This window comes from Pipra filicauda, unplaced genomic scaffold, assembly GCF_003945595.2.
Source record: "Pipra filicauda isolate LSUMZ 115617 unplaced genomic scaffold, ASM394559v2 scaffold280_size1006739_pilon, whole genome shotgun sequence".
Taxonomy (NCBI): Eukaryota; Metazoa; Chordata; class Aves; order Passeriformes; family Pipridae; genus Pipra; species Pipra filicauda.
Genome location: NW_024104399.1, coordinates 93,958 through 114,670, shown reverse-complemented (window position 1 = coordinate 114,670; position 20,713 = coordinate 93,958).

Here is a 20,713-nt window from a genome sequence, read left to right as displayed (position 1 = left end):
CCTTCTCAACAGATGTAGGAAGGGCTCAGAATACACATTGATAAAATTTCCACGTGCAACATGTTCAATAATATCTAGATGTGGGAGTTTCAAGCACCAAACAATGTGAAAAGTTTAGCCCTGCGGCCTCTGGTGAAAGGAGAAAAGAGGAGATCTGGTGGGAATACCCAGATTCTCCCTGTTTCCAGTATTCTTTAGCCTCACAAGGCATAGGTAATGAAATACAGAGAAATTAGTCTGAGTATTTATCAGCTAGGCAAATTGCAGGCAGGAACATTAGCACAGACACTAGGTATTTAATGTATTTTCTTGCTAATCTTAATTTTTCTGACACACTCTACCAATGCATATCATTCTAAGAGAGATTCAGAATACAAACCAGGTAGAAGTTCATGGTCCACACTGATCTTTTGTCCTAGGTCAAGTCCAAATGCTTCTCTCACATGGACAAGCATCTAAGTTCCCTTTTAGACAGGTGTTAGAACAATGTTGCCATGCAAATGAAGTTCTACACTGTCTTTGACACTCCAACCAAATGTTCATGCATTGAAAAAGCTAATTACCAGCTTTTTTTTCAAAGAACACAAATCCTATTCCTTAGGCTTTCTGTAAAATAGCTATATTACAAATACCATTTATGAGCTACCCAAAAAGCACAAAGCCATGTTCCCTGACAAAGGCCTTCACACTGTTTTCATAATTTGACATTTTCAAAACAAGCTAATTAATGGAGTCAGCTCTTAAAACTCTAATTGAACATCAAAGTATGCCAGTTAATTAAATTACAAAGAGTACATTAGAGCCAGGACCTGGACTTCCTTCCAGCATTCCAAGAGTTTGGTATGAATGTTAGCATTCAGACAAAAGGAAGTTTTTTATGTATGTGTATATATATATACACACATATGGATTTATATTTATAACGCTCAGTATGGTGGTCAAATTTTTGTCTTCAGTTAACATTAAAAAATAATCAACTGTCAACATAAATTCAACAGTTCCACCTAATCTCAAATGAGATAAATATTAATGCAAACTTTCTCTGCCTTTTGGGCAGAACAAAACTGAATATACTCAAACTTATGTCTTGATTTTGCAAGTGTAAATTTTTCTGCATGCAAGAGAAAATGCAGGATCTTTATAACATAAGCTTGTAATGTGTGCAAAAGTTCTATCATATCTGTAAATGCTTACATACAAAATCCATATGCTAGGATACAGACAGGTTTAATTTGCTTAAACAAAAAAATATAGGAATAGTTCATAACAACTTGTCATTACTGAAAGTTCAGTGATTTAGCACTAGGTTCTGAGTGTGATCTGGATTTAATTCTGTATCAACAGCCACCATTGATAAAACTGATTCACACTTTAGTTAAATAAATAAATATTTATTTGACAGAGTTTTCTTTTTCAATTAAAAATTTTTCCTGACCAAAGAGGACACATTGTTAAAAGAGCTTGCTACTAGAAAAAAAAGTATACATTCAATAATTTGGGGAGGTTCTGACACACTATCTAAACAATAGTTGTATTCCAATTGTAACATGTAAGGCACTGAGCTAGATGACATTGCATTACAGCTGATAATAAAGAGGCTTTTCCAAAGTAAATATATCATTCATCAATAATTTCAGATCTTTCCACTTGAAAAGTCTCTGGAGATTATGCACACATTTTATATCTATGTATACATACACCTTATAAATAAGTATATAATCAACATCACACTTTGCCAAACCCCCTGCACTCCCAATAGAACATAAAGGGAATGAAAAAGATCACAAAATCATAGAATCACAGAATGGTTTGTGTTGCAAGGGTCCTTAAAGACCATCTAGTTCCTACACCCCTTCCATAGGCAGGGACATCTTTCACTAGACCAGGTTTCTCAGAGCTCCATCTAGCCTGACCTTGAACACTTCCAGGGATGGGCCACCCACAACTTCTCTGGGCAACCTATCCCAGTGTTTCACCACCTTCACAGCAAAGAACTTCTTAATTCTAAACTAAACCCTCTCTCTTTTAGTTTGAATCCACTCCCCCTTGTCCTGTACTATATGCTCTTGTATATAGTCCCTTCCCATCTTTCCTATGGTTCCCTTCAGGTACCAGAAGGCTGCAATTAGGTCAACCTGAAGCCTTCTCTTTTCCAGGCTGAACAAACCCAATTTCCCCAGCCTTTCCTCACAGGAGAGGTGCTCCATCCCTCTGGTCAACTTGGTGGCCCTCCTCTGGACTTGCTTGTTCCTTCTGTGCTGGGGGCCCCAGACCTGGACACAGCACTCCAGGTGGGATCTCACCAGAGGAGAGGAGAGGGAGAGAATCACCTCCCTTGACCTACTGCCCACGCTGCTTTTGATGCAGCCCAGGACAAGAAGGGCTTGCTGGGCTTCAAGTGGGTCATATCCAGCCTCTCATCCACCAGCACCCCCAAGTCCTCGTCAGGGTTGCTCTCGACCTGCTCATCCCCCAGCCTGTATTGATACTGGGGGTTGCCCCAATCCAGGTGCAGCACCTTGAACTTGGAATTGTTAAACTGCATGAGATTCCCACTCTCAAGCTTGTCCTCGTCGTCCTGTATGACACCAAGATAACATTGTTAGAATTAAATGTGTAATGTAATGTTGTAGCGACTGATTTCATGGACCCAGGTTTTATGGACAAACTGAACCTTTTATTGATTACAACCTTTGGTATATATAGGGTTTAGGGAAGGGGTGGGCATACCTTTCCTTTCATAGCCGGGTTCGGAGGAATGGACACACAAGGGGTATTTTTCCATTAAATAGGTAAGCAAGCAAGCACTGATGGGGCAAAACAAAGCCATAAAGAGAGCTATCAGGTGTGGTTTACAAGACTGTTGGTTTGTCTTCCTTATCACAGATGGTGCAAGACTTCAATCAGTGAGTGCAAACAGTTCTTCCTTGCTTTTGCTTAAATCCCAAGGCTTTTTGATGAGATCTCTTCTCACTTCTGCAATGTCATGAAGAATTTGCATTCCCACATAATATTTCAAAAGCAGTCTACTTGCTTCAACACTAAAAAATATCAAGGAGACTAAATTAATTTGAGCTTTAAACTTAAGAACATTTCATGGCTCTGGTTTCTGTATTCTTTGCTATTTGGTATGGAAAAAGCAAAGCTTTTGAAGAAGAAAGTGTTAACTTGTTTATACTATATCTTGGCAATAATCCAAGTGGGGGAAAAGAAAAGGTGTCTGGCAAGAAGCTCCAAACAAAGGAATTAAAAATTAGGTTTCATAACGCATAAATAAAAAAAAAGAACTCAATTGTTTTCTTAATAGTCAGAAATTCTCTGAGGTTCAGGATATCCTTGATCGGTTCCCTTGTGATATTTTCCAGAAGAAATCCCACCCCCCCAAAGTTCCAAATTAATCTGAAGCATTCACTTCTGCTTGGCAACAGCTAATTATGCATTTGCAGTACAACTCATCATAGAGGAATACAAGGTAATTACTGTCCCAGAGGTATTCCTTGTACTGTAGTTGGGATGACATATACTGTATACTGTAGTTGAGGTGATGCATCTTGTGTCCAAGTATTATTTCTAAAAGCACACACCTCGACTACTCTTCAGGTGCATTTCTCTACTGATGAATGTACTAAAGGTTCTACCTCAATGGGGAAAAGAATTAGCATACTTTCTACCTGGAAAGTGACTTAAATGTTTGCAGTGTAGACAGGTCAGAAACTTGCTGGGTTCCACCTAATCATGCCAAGGAAGAAAAAGTCATGAGGAACATGTGACAGACAGCAACTACCCTTAGAAACCATGTGTATTCCTCTTATGTCCAGAGGCAGGGTTTTTCGGAGCAAAACCAATCCTCCAACAAACCAGAGCACTAGTTCCTCTAGACACACACACCAGAAAGTACAGCTGACACTACTCATATGGAAATGACAAATGCATGGTGTAAGGTTTTTTGTGAATGGAATAGAAGACAGGAGCAGCAGGTTTATGCAGCTGGTGGAGCAGGATGGGGCATAGCCTGCTTGTCTGGAAAACAGACATCTTGACACCACCTTGCAGCACTTCCCTCCAGCAGCCCAAGATCAGTACATTTCACATTTTCATGATCAAAGATCAACAGGCAGTGTAGAGCAATTCACTCCAGGGAATGCAGAAGGTGCCTGACAACCAGACCTTCCCCATTACTGTGGAGTTTAAAGCAGCACAACAAAATGGCACATTACCCAGACAGCTGAATGTTTCCATCCATGGCTTGAGCATGGCAGTGAGATGCAGCAGAGAAGACTCTGATCTAGAATACCTCAGAAATCAACTGCACTTCCAGCACAAGCATTGACCTACTGGGTGATCCTGCACTAAACCCTGTTACCTCCCCAAGTTCGTTTGCTTTTTCATCCTTTCTTAACTCTGAGGGAGTAGGATCTTTGGAGTTTGATCTGTAAGCTTCAAGGGTGCCCTGAAGCACTCCAGGAACTCAAATCAAAAAGTTTACATCAAAAGTACAAAGTTACAGATTTTTTAGTTGTCACCTCGGATGCCCCTAGTGTCCAGCAACCAGCCCAAACCTACATTGAGGGTAAAAGGCAGAAAAATGTCCTTACTGTCTTTCTGGGTGGGCAAGATTGTGAAGCTCCTATAACTAATCTCCACAGTGACACATGTCAACTATGATCAGCCATGGGCAATTTTAGACTTAAATGGAAAAAGACAGTGACAATTGAGTAAGAGCAGCAGCATCTGAGGCTAAAAGATAACAAAGAGTTGCTGAAGTGAAAGCAGCACCAAATTCCTCTTCTACTTTATCTGTTGGCTTCACCTCCAACTCTTGGCTATTCTTTTGTCTTCCAATACTAAAAGCCATCACCAGGTCCTGCATCAGCCAACAGATGAAGAGCATGTTACCCACTTACTTAGTCAGCAAGGCTCAGTGTAAAAGCACAAAGAAAAGCTGACATGCAACACAGGGTAGTGAGGGATCACTCAGGAATTCTCACATACCAAGCCAATGTTTAACAGCAGTATAAACACAGACTCCAGGAATGTCTGTAAAAATGAATCTGCTCAAACAAAAGAGCTTATAAACTAAGTTAAGAGAAAAGTAAAGGAGAAGGAAGGGTGAGGCAGAAGGACAAGGGGATTATGTGGTTGCTTGGGAAACTAATACATATCAATAGAAGATAAGACAGCAGAATTGTTTGGGGATTTTTTAAATGCAACTGTATTAACTTTTAGTCTATAAATAGCCACGGTCAAAAGTCTCCTTAGGGAAACATGCTCAAGGAGTAATTTCAGTAGAAGAATGTAGGATGCCTGTCCTGTGGAAGCAGGCATGGAGATTCTGGCAAAGGAGACATTGGGCATGAAAGAGAAAATTGCAGTGAGCTTAGCTTACTTTGAGCAGACCAGGCAGTCACAACAGCATATGTCAAAGAAACAAAAAGTAAAAAAGAGATGACTTCAAGTGCTGAGAGTCTCTAGACTGAGAAAACCTTAGAAAAACCCCTAAATTACATTTTCTATTTGAATTAAACAAAACTAAGGCACTGGCTACACTCATATGCCACTTATAGGTTTTTTTCTGACTTGTTGGTTTATTTTTGTCCTAGTTAAAATGCAACATAATTAAACAAAATTTAACACACCTTAGTATTTAAAAAATATTAGAAATAAATATCTGAAAGGGATATGCCTATCAAAAAACCCAATAGCCCCAAGAAAGCAGTAGGTTGCAAAGAATGTAGATATCAAGCTTCAAATGGTGTGGCAATAAGGTAAGAGGAAAATGTTCCAGCTTGAGCAATCTGAAAAGTAAGTAACTGTCATGGTTTCATCTCAGCCAACAACCAAGCACCATTCAGCCACTCACTCACTCCCCCACTAGTAGGATCAAAGTAATTGGAAGGGTGAAAGCCAGAAAAGTCATGGGTTGAGATAAAGACACTTTAACAGAGGAAGCAAAAGCCATGCATACAAGTAAAGAAAAACAAATAACTAGTTCTTTGCTACCCATGGGTAGGCATGTGTTCAGCCATCTCCAGGAGAGTATCATGCGTAACAGTTACTTGGGAAGACAAACACCATCATTTCAAACATCCCCCACCACCACCGCTTCCTCCTTCTTCCACTTTATATACTGATACTCCACTTTATGAGGATGATGTCATATGGTATGGAATATCCATTTGGTCAGTTTGGCTCACCTGTCCCTGCTTTGTCTCCTCCCAGCCTCTCATGCACCCCCAACTTCCTTGCCAGTGTGGCAATACAAGAAGTAGAAAAGGCCTTGGCTCTGTGTAAGCACTGTTCAGCAATAACAAAAACATCCATACCATCATCACTGTGTTCAGCACAAATCCAAAACATAGCCCCACACTAGCCACTGTGAAGATAATTAATTCTATCCCAGCCAAAACCAGCACAGTAACTTTGATTGCCTTTTAGACATAAGCCACACAAAAAAGAAATGTAATGGGCATGGGCCAACGATGGCTCATACATAAGCTTATATATATAGCTTATATCCATGAGTACTAAAGCACAAACATGGAAACTGATGCCTTAAGCCCCTAATGGTTTTTTTTATTTTTCTAATATTGGTAAGCCTTATAAGTTTTATAAGTAGATTTTAAAAGCAGCAACCCTTCCTCCCTTGTCCCTTTCCCTCTAGCACCCTTAGTTTACACATTCCTTAACCCTCTTACCCCATTCCATGCTCCCTATATCATTCCTACCCCCGAATACAGCAGAAATGTTTAGTCTTTTGTCAAGGCAAGGCCCAGGTTGTTTGGAGAACGCTTGTCTCTTCGCCTAAACCACAGAACATGGTCAAAAACTGGGTGACTATGTACCCTTTGTGCTCTGATGAAGATGAAGATGGGATGAACAGAGGGTCCCGAAAGCCCCCAGACCCATTTCTCAGGGGGTGGACCCGGGGCGGTCCAGAGTAAAGGCCACAGAGTGGACACATGTGGGATTGGATGGATGGTATTATAAAATGTAACAGGCACGGCCAGCGCGCGTCTTGTAACATCTTTGCCTTGGCATAATAAACCTTTTCTTATCTCACCCCTACTTAACTGCTCCGGGAGATTTTTTCAGCACCTAACTCCCACAGCAACAAAACACTCCAGAAATTTCTAAACAAAAAAAGGGAAATAGCAGTCATATACTATGTGTGCTTAATCAGAGAATCACAGAGACCTCTGCTGTGAGAAGACCACAAAACCACAAGCTTAAGAGAGAAAAGTAAACACAGAGAAATTGGTTTGGGAAAGTCTGATAAGCTCCAGACAAATATTCCTGCAAAATCAGGAAGAAATTATAAAGTTGGGACAAACTTTAGTCTGCCAAAAAGTCTACCAAAGTCCAGATGTCACACACTGGCATCAACACGGTGGCATATACATCTAGTGGATGAACAAGCAAGCCCCAAAAAGGTGGCGGCTTGCTCAACACAGGTAAAGACGACAAGACTGTACTTACACCTGTTGAAACACAGGAGCTTCTCAAGGACCTTCTGAACATCTATCTACCCATCTATCTACCCTACCTATCTCCTTGCACGTTAGTATAACCCTCCTTTTGCCACCCACACTCAGGGAACAGCTGGCCGAGTCAAGTCTATTGTCTGTCAGTAGGTGACATATTATCCATTTCCTATTTTGAGATTTATGAGGCTGTTATAGGTGAAAGAGGAGGGTGTATGTGTGTTGCACTCTCTCACCAAGATGAGGGGAAAAAATGAGGGAAGTTGATGAATAGGCATTCTGTCATTATTGCCACATTTGCAGACAACGAGTAATTTGTGAGCAGCTACTTTGTTTCTGTCAGTCTGAGGCTTCCAGTGAATTCTGAACTGTGTTTGCTTCAGTCTTGGCAACACTCAAAAGACCATACTGAGGAGGCCCAAAAGTAAAGGTGTCCACTGAATTATATAAATAAAAAATTCATGCAAAATTGAATGTATTATAATGAGGATACTATCTAATCAGCAGCTCAGTTAATGATGGCGCACTGCCAGTGACCCTCTAGTCTGGATAATATACATAAAGTCTGTCTTTTGGTGTTCCTGAGAGGCAGAGTCCAGTGCTATGATCTACTGTGCACCTCAGCAAACAAAATGACACGTCAGAAGCAGAAAATACTGAATGCCTCACTCTGTGGGACAAATAACAGACTCTTCTGTCTAAAGGACAGACCAGCATGCATCCAAAACATTGCTTTTTTTCTCATCTCTGGTTTTATTTCTTTTCCATCCTGTTATTATTCTTTTTTGTATTACCTCAATGTCCAGAGTCCACAGTACTTAAATCATGCAAACATGTAACGGGAAACAGTTGAGTTTCCAACTGAAACGAACAGAAAAAGATGTAAGCTTAAAAGCACATGCTGAGAACAGAGATGCAGATAGTTTAAGTGACTTGTCCAAAGTCAGAGGTGAATTCTGATGACAGAATTAATCTATGCACTTTCTTTGTGATTAATCCAATTCAGGAAGGGAATTTATATTTTTCCCCAAGGGCTGTGTATAGGAGAACTGCTTTGCTGAAAGATCAGATCAGAGTAATTTCTTCTACAGTGAACAGCATGCACCAACACCCTCCTTCAGAAAGCTAAATTTAAGGTCATGGACTTCAACCAGATTAAAACTAAACACATAATTAAGATCTTGGCTGGAAAGGGGATTAAGTTAAGCTTGCAAACTGGTGGACAACCATCCCCTGATTTCAGACCAACTGTACTTCTGCAACAATCCCTCTTCTCAGATACGAAAAGGATTTGCACGCAGATGTATCAACAGGAATCACATTTTTGTGTCAGGAAGGTATAATTTGCTTCACTTAGGAACCAATGGAGTTCTCCCAGATTTTCATCTGCATAATAAAATGAAAATTTCTGTTCCGTTTCATTCTTGATATCTTGCTGATTTTTCCCTCCCTCTGAATAAGTAAATTATTTTCCAGATATATTAAGTTCACTTGCTTGAACTTTATTTTTTGTAATATATATTTTGCAATATATTTTTGCCCCCTTCTTCAGCTTCTAAGTGCTTGTGTAAAATTAAACTTCTCCACCCTCACCAGCATTCACCACTTTTCCTGATTTAGCTGCCTCTGGGAATTTCCATTTTATTTCTCTTCCAGATCAAAATGAAAGATAATTAGTAAGATCTGAAAGTTGCTCAACTAGATGTCTTTCCTTTGTACCTATCACCAGATATTCCAGTTTTCACACTACATGACAATACCCTTTATAAGTCAATCTAAAATAATTTTAAAATAAGCATTCAGAAGGTATTTAAACTCCTGTCTCAAATCTCCTGTAAAGTTCGTAGGCACGTTCATAGGCACAATATAGTCCATGGTATAATGGGATACCTGTGGAGACTAAAAGGTTTATCCAAATACCAAGGATGACTTACATACAAATTTATAATTATGGACAGTAAGACTTGGAGTGTGTCACTCTCCCCCCATCACCTTCAAAGCATCTCCTCTGAGTTCCCTCTCTGAAGCCAAAGGATTTCCTCACCTGATTCTCACCTGTGCAAGCACCAGTTACACAGCCTGAATGAAAACACCATACTGAGTAAAGAGCTTTTCTTCAACTACAACAAAATAAGTGACAGAGGTTTTTGTGCACACAAATAGCCCTTCACAACTTTCTAACCTCTCTCATTCCTCTCAGTGGATTTGTTTGTGATTTCCTCTAAGTGCAAACTCTCAGCGCTGTTCCTGACTTTTCATTGAGTACATTAGTAGAGAACTCACATTTTATCTCTAGCACACACTGGAATCTCTGTTATCTCACTTAGTAATACATTTCTGCTTCTGTTCTTTAAAGCATTTTAAAACTCAAACATTTTTTTATTTCTTTAAAAAACACAAGTATTTTCCCTAACAGTTCTGTCCCTGCGGTTTCTGCTTTCACATCCAGTATTTTATTCCTGCTGACGTGCAATTTCAAAATGACTAGCACATTAAATTATAAACATCCTCTAAGTAGATTATTTGCTGCCAGAGCACTCTATTGAATCTATCAACTCCTCCCTTGGATTACTAATTCAATGCCAATTTTGAAGGACAAAGTTATGAAGGTACATACAGCTATTGCAGCATTTATTATTTAAAATAACCTATTATAAACTCGGGTATCACCACAGACATCTGTGAAGCATGAAAAAAGAAAAACCCACCAAAACCAAACCATATGACCCTTGAAGGATGGCTTCTTTTTTCTGATTTTTAACCAGAACACAGGTAGTAGACGCATGATCATTTATGTACATCCCACTTAAAAAACAGATACTTTTACTGTAAAGACCAATTCTTTCTTTATCTTTGTACTCCTTGATTTTTTCACATAATTTAAAATATGAAACAGAATGGAAGATCTTTCTGGATTATTACACTCAGGTAAGAATTCTGTTTTATGAAATTAGAGTCAATCTCAAGAATTTTAAAGTAATTCCAGAGGAACTATGCTAACTAGAATAACAGGGTTAGAAGTACGACAAAAAATATTTCCTTCTTTCTAAAACCAGATTTTTAGTGAAACTGGTCTGCTCTGTTATAATACACATTCCTCCACTTTCCTCCATGAGAAACATCTAATCTGCCACCTTGTTTTAGCTATTCATCTGTGCACACAAACCCGGTAAGAGGTATAAATATGCAAGTTTTTTTTGAAATTTTGAATTCTGTACATTTTTTAAAAGACCAGCCCATAACGTCTCAACTACTTTCCTCACTGTCTTTAATCAAGTGCCTTATTCAGTACTTAAACACAATACTCACAACTATCAACAGGGTAAAAAAGAGAAAACGAGAGAAAAGGATAAGAGCTCTTGTACAGGAAATTAACAGATTTATGACAACAGCAACGATTAAATGTGAATTAATGTGTAACCAGTGAGTGATAAGTCCTTAAAGCAATCTGTCATACAAGTATGTCTGAACAGGTAAATCAAGGTAGAAGAGAGATTTACTAAGTGTTTGCTTACATTTGACAGAAAATGTTTATTTTAAGAATAATTCATGATGTACTGTGATTCAACTGCTCCTTTCCTTTTTTGGACTTGGATGTTGTGAATGTTGTGACTGTCATTTAACAAGCTGTACTTATTATTTAAAATAGCATTTCTTCTAGACTCCTCATTTCAAGAAGTATTGGCAGAAAAGAAAAAGCTGAAAAAGGAGCACTAAAAGAGATTGACCTACAAGGAAAGACAGATCTGCCAAAATGGATATACTTTCTCTGAGAAAGAATATCAGCATGAAATACCTGGACAGACTCAGTCAGCTTTTCAAAAGTCTTTCTTATAAGATAGCATAATGGTTCAGTTGTCAGGGCCCAAAACTAGAACTTGAGGCAGCTGGTTTCAGCTACACCTGTCGTGGATGACCACTCGTGTGACCTTGGGTAGAGATACTTGGGACTGAGAATAAATCAGCTTAACCCAAAGATCAACTGCAGCTCAATACCAGACCAGTTTTAGATTGGGCACTGTAGCCCTTCAGCTGATGTGACATGAGGTCACAAGTGAGTCACTTGAGTGGCCACCCAGGTACCATGTGGCTTTTGCACTAGACTTCAAATTGAAGGTGGTCATACGAGTTTCAAGCCAGCTCAGACAGGCCTACCTTTGGAGCTTTGCTTTTTTTCATTCCCACCTCTTACTCTAATGGCATTGCAAGTGTAAAGGAAAGCTTGTTAGCACTCAAATTTCAGGAACAGAAAGAGGGAAGGAGTGAAATAGTGTCACCTATAATGGGTAAATATGAATATGAATATTAGAGAAATAACCTGTCAAGTTCGGACTGGCTCAGGAGTAGACTTTTAAGTGAAGCTGCAGAAGTCCAACTACCCATCAACAATTTTCGGACTAATGCCACTGCCATTATAGCTAACACAGAGGAAAGACTAACCACAAAAACATGGAAAAGCTTAGGTTGTACCCCAGTGCATCTGGGTTTTTTTACTTTTAAAAGCAGAAAAAAAGGGAAAACATTGAAAACACAGAAAAGAGGTGAAACAGTGACATCTGATTTTGTGAAGGACCTACAAGAGCTCTCACCAAGACATCCCATTCATTTCCATGTGCATGATCTCAGAAGTCATGATCATAATTTACTGGCCTCAATGATGTCTATGTCAGTGCTCATCAACAAAAGTAAGTTTGGAAAGGGAAGACCATACTCCAAAGTTCTACACTGGTGACCCTTTTATAGTCATGCTCTGAACAAATACCATACAGAAAGAAATAAAACATACAAAATACTGCCTACTCTCTTTAAACAAAATCTGCCTTCCAGATCTGGGGAAGAAAAAAAGCAGAGCACTGTCTTGCATAAGTAAGGCAAAAGCAAAATGAAGGCAGAAATCCAGCACTGGATGGCAGAGGTCCCCTGAAAGATATTTCTCTTCAGCATTATTTGTATAGTGATTTGATCTGCTGCCATCGGAACGACTGGATTTCACACTCTGCTTTCCCTGCTCTCCTGTTAGCTTTTATTTTTGCATGCAACAGTCTGTGTTTAACACAATTTCAAACCATATACAGTACTGTGTATCAGTGCTGTAACATGATACAGAAAGAAACAGCTACTCCTCTCAACAGCCTGAAAGCAAACCTGGTAGCAACCACCATGTGAAAAAAAAGAGAGAATGACACATCAGAGCAGTGCTGTTCTCTGCAGGACAGGCTGACGCTTATCCCAGGTGCCACTGCCTCTGAACCCCAGCCAGACAATAGGTATCTACTTCTTAAGTATCTTTTAATGGAAGCAGGAGTTGTGAAATCCTTAGGAGAACATAAGGCCTGAGATACAAATAGAAAGGGAAATCTGGGAATAAGAATATATTAGAAAGAATAGAAAAAAATGTCTATCTTTTAAAAGAGCTTACTCTATACATCAGATTGATCTACTGGGTGTGCTTACAGGTTTTCTTTGTTAATTAATTTTCTACAACAACAAGACCTTTGTCTTATAATCCTGCTATTTCTGACAACTTGTGATGCTGTAGACATACTTTTTGAAATGCAGTCCCAGTATAAAATTAGTGGTTTGAGGCTCTGATCTAGGTGGGGACCTCATCTGCCAGGGGTCCTGGAAAGTGTGAACCAATTCAGGCACACAAGAGTTAACAGTAGGATGCTGTGTGATTTAAGGGGGATGTGAATCAACTTGTACTGCCTAAAGTAATAACAGTGCTTTTGAGGCCAGATGAGACAGAAAGTATAATGCCTTGAATTTAGGTGGTTGGAACCATAGGGACACAACAGTGCAGAGGAGAGGGAGGTCTTTAGTTACTTGGTTTTTCACTATATGTAAATCTTGTAATTCTTTTTTCTCCTCAAGAGTATATCCATAATTTAGATTTCTAAAGCCCAAACTTAAAATCTACAAAACGTGCATTTAAACAGTACAAATAAATTATGTATATGCCAAGGATGCGTAGGTGTAAGTCCATAAGGAACCACAGGATACTCTTGTCTTGGCATTAATAAATCTTGGATTAGGAAAAGTGAAATTTCACCAGCTACCCAAAATTCAAAACCTATCATCACTGCTCACTCTATTTTCATTTGACTGAGTGCTGGTACAAAAGTATTTAGAACTTGATATTCTTCCTTGTACTTGCTAGCCATAAAGTCTCCCATGGCTTTTATATTCTTCTCTCTTTGTCTTGATTTTATCTCATTTAATATTAATTTATATTCTCTTTAAATACACAGAACCATGAAAATGTGGAAATTAAGGCAGGCAGTGGTCTCTGGAGCACACCTTGGCTGCCATGGAAAAGGGGTATAAGATGTGTCTAAAGGGTTGGAAGAAAGTTAACCCATCATTCCCATGAGGGCAATACCCAAGGAGCAGGAGGCTGCAGATACTGGGAAGAAAAAAAATATCTTTTGCAAATTTCCTCTTGATTTGTTGAGAATCAATAATTTATTCAGCCTTCCACCTGTAACTGTCTTCCCTCTTGTGTACTTCTGTCCAAGCAGAAAGAATAATTCATAGTCAGGTAAGGCAAATATATGTTAGAACAACCTCAAAATTTCCATAACAAAACCACTTTCCTATCAATTTTCCTATAGTCTCCTGGTGAAGTAGTTGTACGGCTTAACATTTCATTGACCTACAGGAAAAAGAGCTTGAAGGCTACATAAATGGGTCAAGGCCATCACTCTAGGATGGAAAAGCTGTCTCAGTAGTAAAATAAATTATCCCAGGCACATGTCTGTTCTACTATACACAGGTTATTACACGTATCCATCCTAGCTAGACTTAAATCCAATTAAAGCAAAACCTAAGAGCATAAGAAATGCCACAGTGTACTGGAGCAGTCATCCTCCCAGCCCAGCACTCTGTCTGTCTGTCTGTCTGTATGTGGTAGGAGGGCACACCAGTCAGGACATGTCTGGGCACTCGCTGCTATTGGTTCCCCAGCATCCACAGCTATTGTCATTGGGTTGAAGGAGGGCACCCCCCTTCCTGTTCCTGATGACAAAACTTTTCATGAATGTGGTAATGCATCTTTGATCCTGCTGATACGGCCTGCCCTCTGTCTATGACTCAGCTTCTGTGAGTCTATGTCCTCTTCTGGCAACAAATTCCAGATGCTCACTAGCCCCCAGGTAAGGAAGTACTTCCTTTAACTTTCTCAGGTGATAGTTTTAAGAAATACCCTTAGAACTGAAGTTATACATTTGTTCTATTCACCACCTCCTAGAATTTGTACATCTCAGTCCTACCCTTCTCAGCCTCATGCTGTTTAAAACATGTGCCAAACCAGTCTTCCTACTGCCTCCTTGTACAGCAGAAGTTACATCCCCAGCATCAGTCTGGTTGCCTTTACTCATGTCTGCTCTTAGCTTTGTCCTGCCTGAGATGTGGATACCAGAATGGCAGCAGTCTTGTACCCACCACAGATCTGCACAGGAGTACAACCATTCCCTCCATCTTTTCCCACTACCTCTTCTACTGAGCAGACACTGCACAAGGTGTCTGCATATAACCCATTTAAACTGTCTGTGAATCAAACACAGAACAATTTATGTGATTATTCCACGTCCTTCCTTCTGCTTCCTAATTATCTTTTCTGCCCAAAGCACAAGTAAAATGGCAATTTTTACAGCAGATCATAATACTTTTAAGCCAAGGGCAACACATGCAGAAAACATATGCATCTTTTTTATCGGATTAGGACCATTTCCATGTTTACCATTAGATCTTTCCTCACAAACAGTGGTTTAACTGTAGCCTCTCCAATGCTAGCTCCAATGCTGTCAAGACAGAGCTGTACAGGAAGGCCTTAATGCAATTTCCCATTCAGGGTCAAAAGGCAGAACAGATCATTAATTTTCCTGAAAGCAAGTAAATACTCAAACACTCAGAAGGGAAATGCTTAAGTGCATTCTCAATATTGGGCACGTTATTTAAATATCAGCAAGAATAAAGGCTCAAATTAGCTACACCAGCCACAATGTCTTTACCAATACCTGTGTCCATTAATTACATCTCATCCTAAACCTTTTCATCAGAGATGACTGTTCTCAAAACATGTTCATCTGAAAGACTATTTTCTGTTTCTCTCAATTGCAATGAACTGTACAAGCAGCTCAACTGTAAAGAGATTATGAAATGGCAAATATAAATAGTATAATCCAAAAGCAGAACATAGTATCTTTTAAAAGTCTTTTCAATGTAAAATTATTAACAGCAATTAATGTTTTTTGAATAGCCAACTCACTTGGGTTTTCAAGTTTTATTTTCAGAGTTTTACATACGTATATACAATTCTAAGGGTATGCTTTAAAGGAGGGAAAATAAAGTTAATTGCCCAGTGTTAATACATCGCAGTCATCTACAATCATCAAGGAACTGTCACCAATCAACAACAAACAGCAAACACAAAATCCAAGGGGAAACCAGTAACATAAATTTGTCAACTCAAAAACTTGAAGTTAGGAAAATAAGCAGCAACTGCATCTAATAGAACATGAAAAGAATACATTGCCATAAATTAGCAGCTACTAAATCAAGTAATCTCATGATCCTGCAGGTTTGAAGAATGAATAACTCTTTGCATAGGCAGAGACTAACAAGGTCGGTTTTTAATAATCTTTTTCATTACTGCATAAAAAAATCCTTACATAAAGGCTGACAGCATTGTGTAGAAGTAGTTCATCTGACTCTTCACATCCAATTGAGCTTCAGAGTGGGTTTTTTTGTCCATCTAGGTCCATTATCAATGGCTCTTCTCAGGACATCTCTGGATAAAACAGGTCCCCAGCAATCTTTCAGCTCTCAAATTTCTTCACCTGAAACTGTTTTCCCATTTTATTTTCACTTCTCCTATTTTGTTATCTGCCTCCATTTGTCAGAGGACAATATTTTTTCTTTACTCTCCCAACACTGTACTTAATGCCATACTCCTGCCAATAGTCTCTGTATTCTCTGTATCATTTCTTGTGCCTTTTCAGACTGGAGCTTCAGGAGGATGCTCTTTCTCTCTCTGTGAATAAGACAACACTGGCATAATTTTTTTCCTAACCTGCTGAAATCTGAACAGACACATATCAGACATCAATACTAAGTCTGACCACAACTGAGAGCTTCTTGCAAGCAGAGCTGCACCTTTGAAACTCCGTGGCAAACAGATTGGGGTCCTTTGATACTCGGTAAATTTACATTAACTACAAATATATTCTAGTGAGAATTAGTCATGGATCTTTCCCCCTTTTTCCTGAAACATCTGTCTTTTCACACAGTTTCACATGGTTTTAATCAAAACAGAGAAAGATTTTACATTTCTTCATGGATACTCAGTAAGAATATTTAGCTGACAAGACCTTGCAGGTGTTCCAATATTTCTCTGCAACAGGAACATATTTGCAACATTTTTTTCTCTACTTTTCAGTTTTTGTAATGCTTGTCTCGCAGCCAAATTAAACAAAACCTCTAAAAAATATTTCAGAACTTTAAGGTTTTTGACAGCTATGTTATAACACACTTACCAACGTGTATTTCTGAGCTAATTAAAGAACTGCACTTAACATATCTATTACTGCAGTTTTACACCTTAATGAAAACTGACAAGAAAAAGATTAAATATTTTGAACCCACAACCTCAACAAATACCCTACAAGCTGCCTTAAGGCCCATGTTTCTATAGCAATAAGCTACTAAAATTTCTTCCTCACTATCAGCCACTGTTATATGTTTGATTAACTTAGACCCAAAATGTTGCCCTCTCTTCTTTTTTACTAAGAAAATGCTAAGAACTTGATTATTTCTTTTTGACTAACCATTTCAGTTGTCAAAGGTGGTAGAAAATATCTTAAATTTAGAGATGCTAATAAGTAAGCTTCTCGAACTTTCAGTCCCTCTTTCTTACAATAATCAGATTTTTTAGGATTTTGTCTCATAACAGCATGCCTGAATTCTCTTACTCATCTGAGACATCTGACATTTACAAAGGAAAAAAAAATCCTTCCCTAATCAAACCTAAAAAAGAAACATTTTTTGCATATGCAAGATAGAATTAATTTAAATGTGTGAAGAAAGGTATGATTTCCCTCTCTAAGCCGTAAGGATTTGTACAGAACAAAAATCTTCAGAACTACTAGTATATCATTTTTCCCAAAATAATTATGGAACTGATTCACTCTTGTATTACTTCAGTCCCAAAATACATTGAAATCAACTGACTTCAAAATTAGAATTATACAGCAATGAATCAGTTTTTACATATATTTATAAACCAAACTATTTCCAGATATGTGTCCTTTTAATATTAAACACCCTCTACAATGCACGTGTTTCTGCACCTGAATATCAAACTACCTGCGTGTGCTCTAACCTTAGAGATTCCCTTAGCCACTTGTTTTTGTTTGTACAAGACACAGAAAATATGAAATACTGAAAAATTATATAAAAGAATAATGCGGAATGAAGAGCTCTATTTTCTCATCTTCCCTCATAATGGCCTGCAAGTTCTGCTCTGTTTTTAGCTTCACAAAGAGGCATATACCCCTTTTCCTTAAGGGTCCCTTTCCTGCCCAAGTATTATGGGGCTTTAAAAATCCATGTCCTTTTCAGTATCTTTCCATCTCATGACTACAGTCCAAACTAGAAGTTTCCTTACAGTATGTATTTTACAAACTATGGAAGTATTTATGTTATCTATATAACATGGAAACCATCTTGTTCCTCAGCTACTACTGAGGGCAGCCGCACTATAGAAAGGCGAGTGGATTGAAGTTGTACATAGTTTAAGGAGGGTGGGCAGAAAGCATCAGATGCAAAACTACAAGACTCTTGTGCTACTACTGACTTTTCAGGGTTATCTCTCTGTGCACCCTGTAAATAAAAGTATTTTACATACCAGAAGGGAAAAGTAAAAGATGGGAAAAGAGCTCTATTATTGCCTCTTCCAAAATATATTTTCAGAAGTTGTCACAAAAAGAGTCATTACAAAGAAGGTGGGTGGAGTTTTTTAGTTCTGGCTATTCAATGTCATCCACATCACACTGGGGGGAAATGGGTTGGTTTGGGTTTTTTTGCCAGGAAAAAGAAAGAAACACCAGTGCCGGAAGGAGGAAGGAGCATTCCTTTTCTCTCTCTGCTGCCACCACCAGAGCCAGTATTTTCAGCAGCATAACTCCTTTCAGATGAAACAGCTATCCAGGTTTTGATTTGTCCCTGCTCTCCATTGTTTTTCTGGCTGGGAAAGGGCATTACACCGTGGAAACTCCTTTGCCGCATTGTTTTCCTTGTTCCCCTGAGCCATGTGGTTTCATCTTACGAAAGATATTAGCAGAACAGTGAGCTTGAATTTCTGCTCAACTTATTTTTTGAGTAGGCTTGCTAAAAGTAGCAGTTACATTTACAGTTAGAAATCAAGAATTACATGAGAAAAAGAAATTTTAAAAAATCCCCACTGCTGAAAATATAGCTACTTATAGACCAAACTCTCTCAAGCTATGCTTGATTTCACAGATAAATCCACTATGTTACAAACTCAGTATCAAAATTGAAATTAAAATTTCACATTATTCATCAATACATACATAAGAACATACAAAGAAAGACACATTTTCTGAGCTGTGTATTCACCTGTCTAAGCATGACTTCTGATACAGCTAGAAAATCTTTGTATTTACTCAGTTTTCATATTAAATGTATCAACTCTTTACTGACTCTTTAGAAAAAACAAGCAGATCAAAACTTTAAGCAAATCACAACCACTACTTGATGATGATTTTTGCCTATGGGCATCTTAAATTGACACAGATATTGGATTAAGTGCTAGGGAAGACAGGATAAATCCGTTTTCTGTACAATCACAAAGAGCATGATTGAGACTTAGCAGCTTCTGTCCAAGTCTCTGCACCATGCTGGAAGCTCACACTATGGTCATCCTGTGATAATGGCTGCGATAACAGAGATTCACTTCTATCTGCCTCCTCAGGCAGTTGTTATTGTCACTTACTGTCTGAGCAGTAGTCAGCAAGGACATATGTGTCCAGAATTTAGATCAAACAAAATAACAGTCAAAAAATTAACTGGTTTTAAACGACAGAAGACACGTATAAAGCACTCATGCATGTGGTCTTGTCTGACTGGTGATAGTAGCTGGAAGCAACCAGCAGTTATAAACAACACCCAACATCACTTCCCGCAACTGCACATTAACACAGGCACTGAAAAGACTTAGGAGTTCTATATCTCCTGCCTCATATATATATATATAAATTCTACTAAAGTAACTAGGTTCTGATTTCCATGGTCCTCAAATATCAATGAACAGTTCCTTGACAGTTCAAAGCCTCCAAGGACTTACTGACAGCAAGGAGCACCAAGAGGAAAACTCCAGCTCCTGCTGATGGGGCAGCCATGTAAATAAGCTGCCTGGGTTTGGCCATATGAAGAAGACAGTAGGAACTGAAAAGTATGGGATGAGGGAGGAATTGGTGACCTAAAGCATTTGTAAGTGTGCAAGATTGCCAGATTGCAGTCTCCTGTATTACTTTTACTGCTCCACTGTAAGAAGCTTAGTCTGTAGGACACTGGTAATGCAGGACACATCTACAATACTCTCTAAAGTCTACAAAACCTACAGAAATAACCCAACAGAAATTTGGAGGCAGGATTTTTCTCTAATGTGATGCAGGTTAACGTACCACGGCAAGATATTACATAGAGCATGGAGCATCTGATTTATTCATAGGAACATGCTACGACCTCTACTTTAAGTTTCAGATGATCAGAATAAGGTTACTGTTCAATAAGGATGTTGCTGTTCAAAAAGGATACGTGATGCATAATAAAAATGTACAAGTAAACAAAATAGGGTATATAAACCCACAGCATAGTCCATTTTTCTAAGTAGTAGGTGCAGGGGGTTATTTTACATGCACAATGACAGTGTGAAATGTCAAATAAAACACTACCCCAAGGAATGTGGTATTGATCAAATCTGAGGCTTTAAAAGTAAAGATTTCTGTTGCTGAGCAGATCTTAATTATAAGGAAAGTGAATTAAAAAAATCACTTTTACTATTCGATGGAACTGAAAATAAAAGTATCTTCAGTTGCTAAGCCAAATCAACATGAGTTAATGGTGTTCAACAAGATATTTGCTTTCAGTTTTCTAAAGGACTGTGTGCAGGCCTAGTGCCTGATAAAGAATCCAAAGACCTCAGTGTGTAC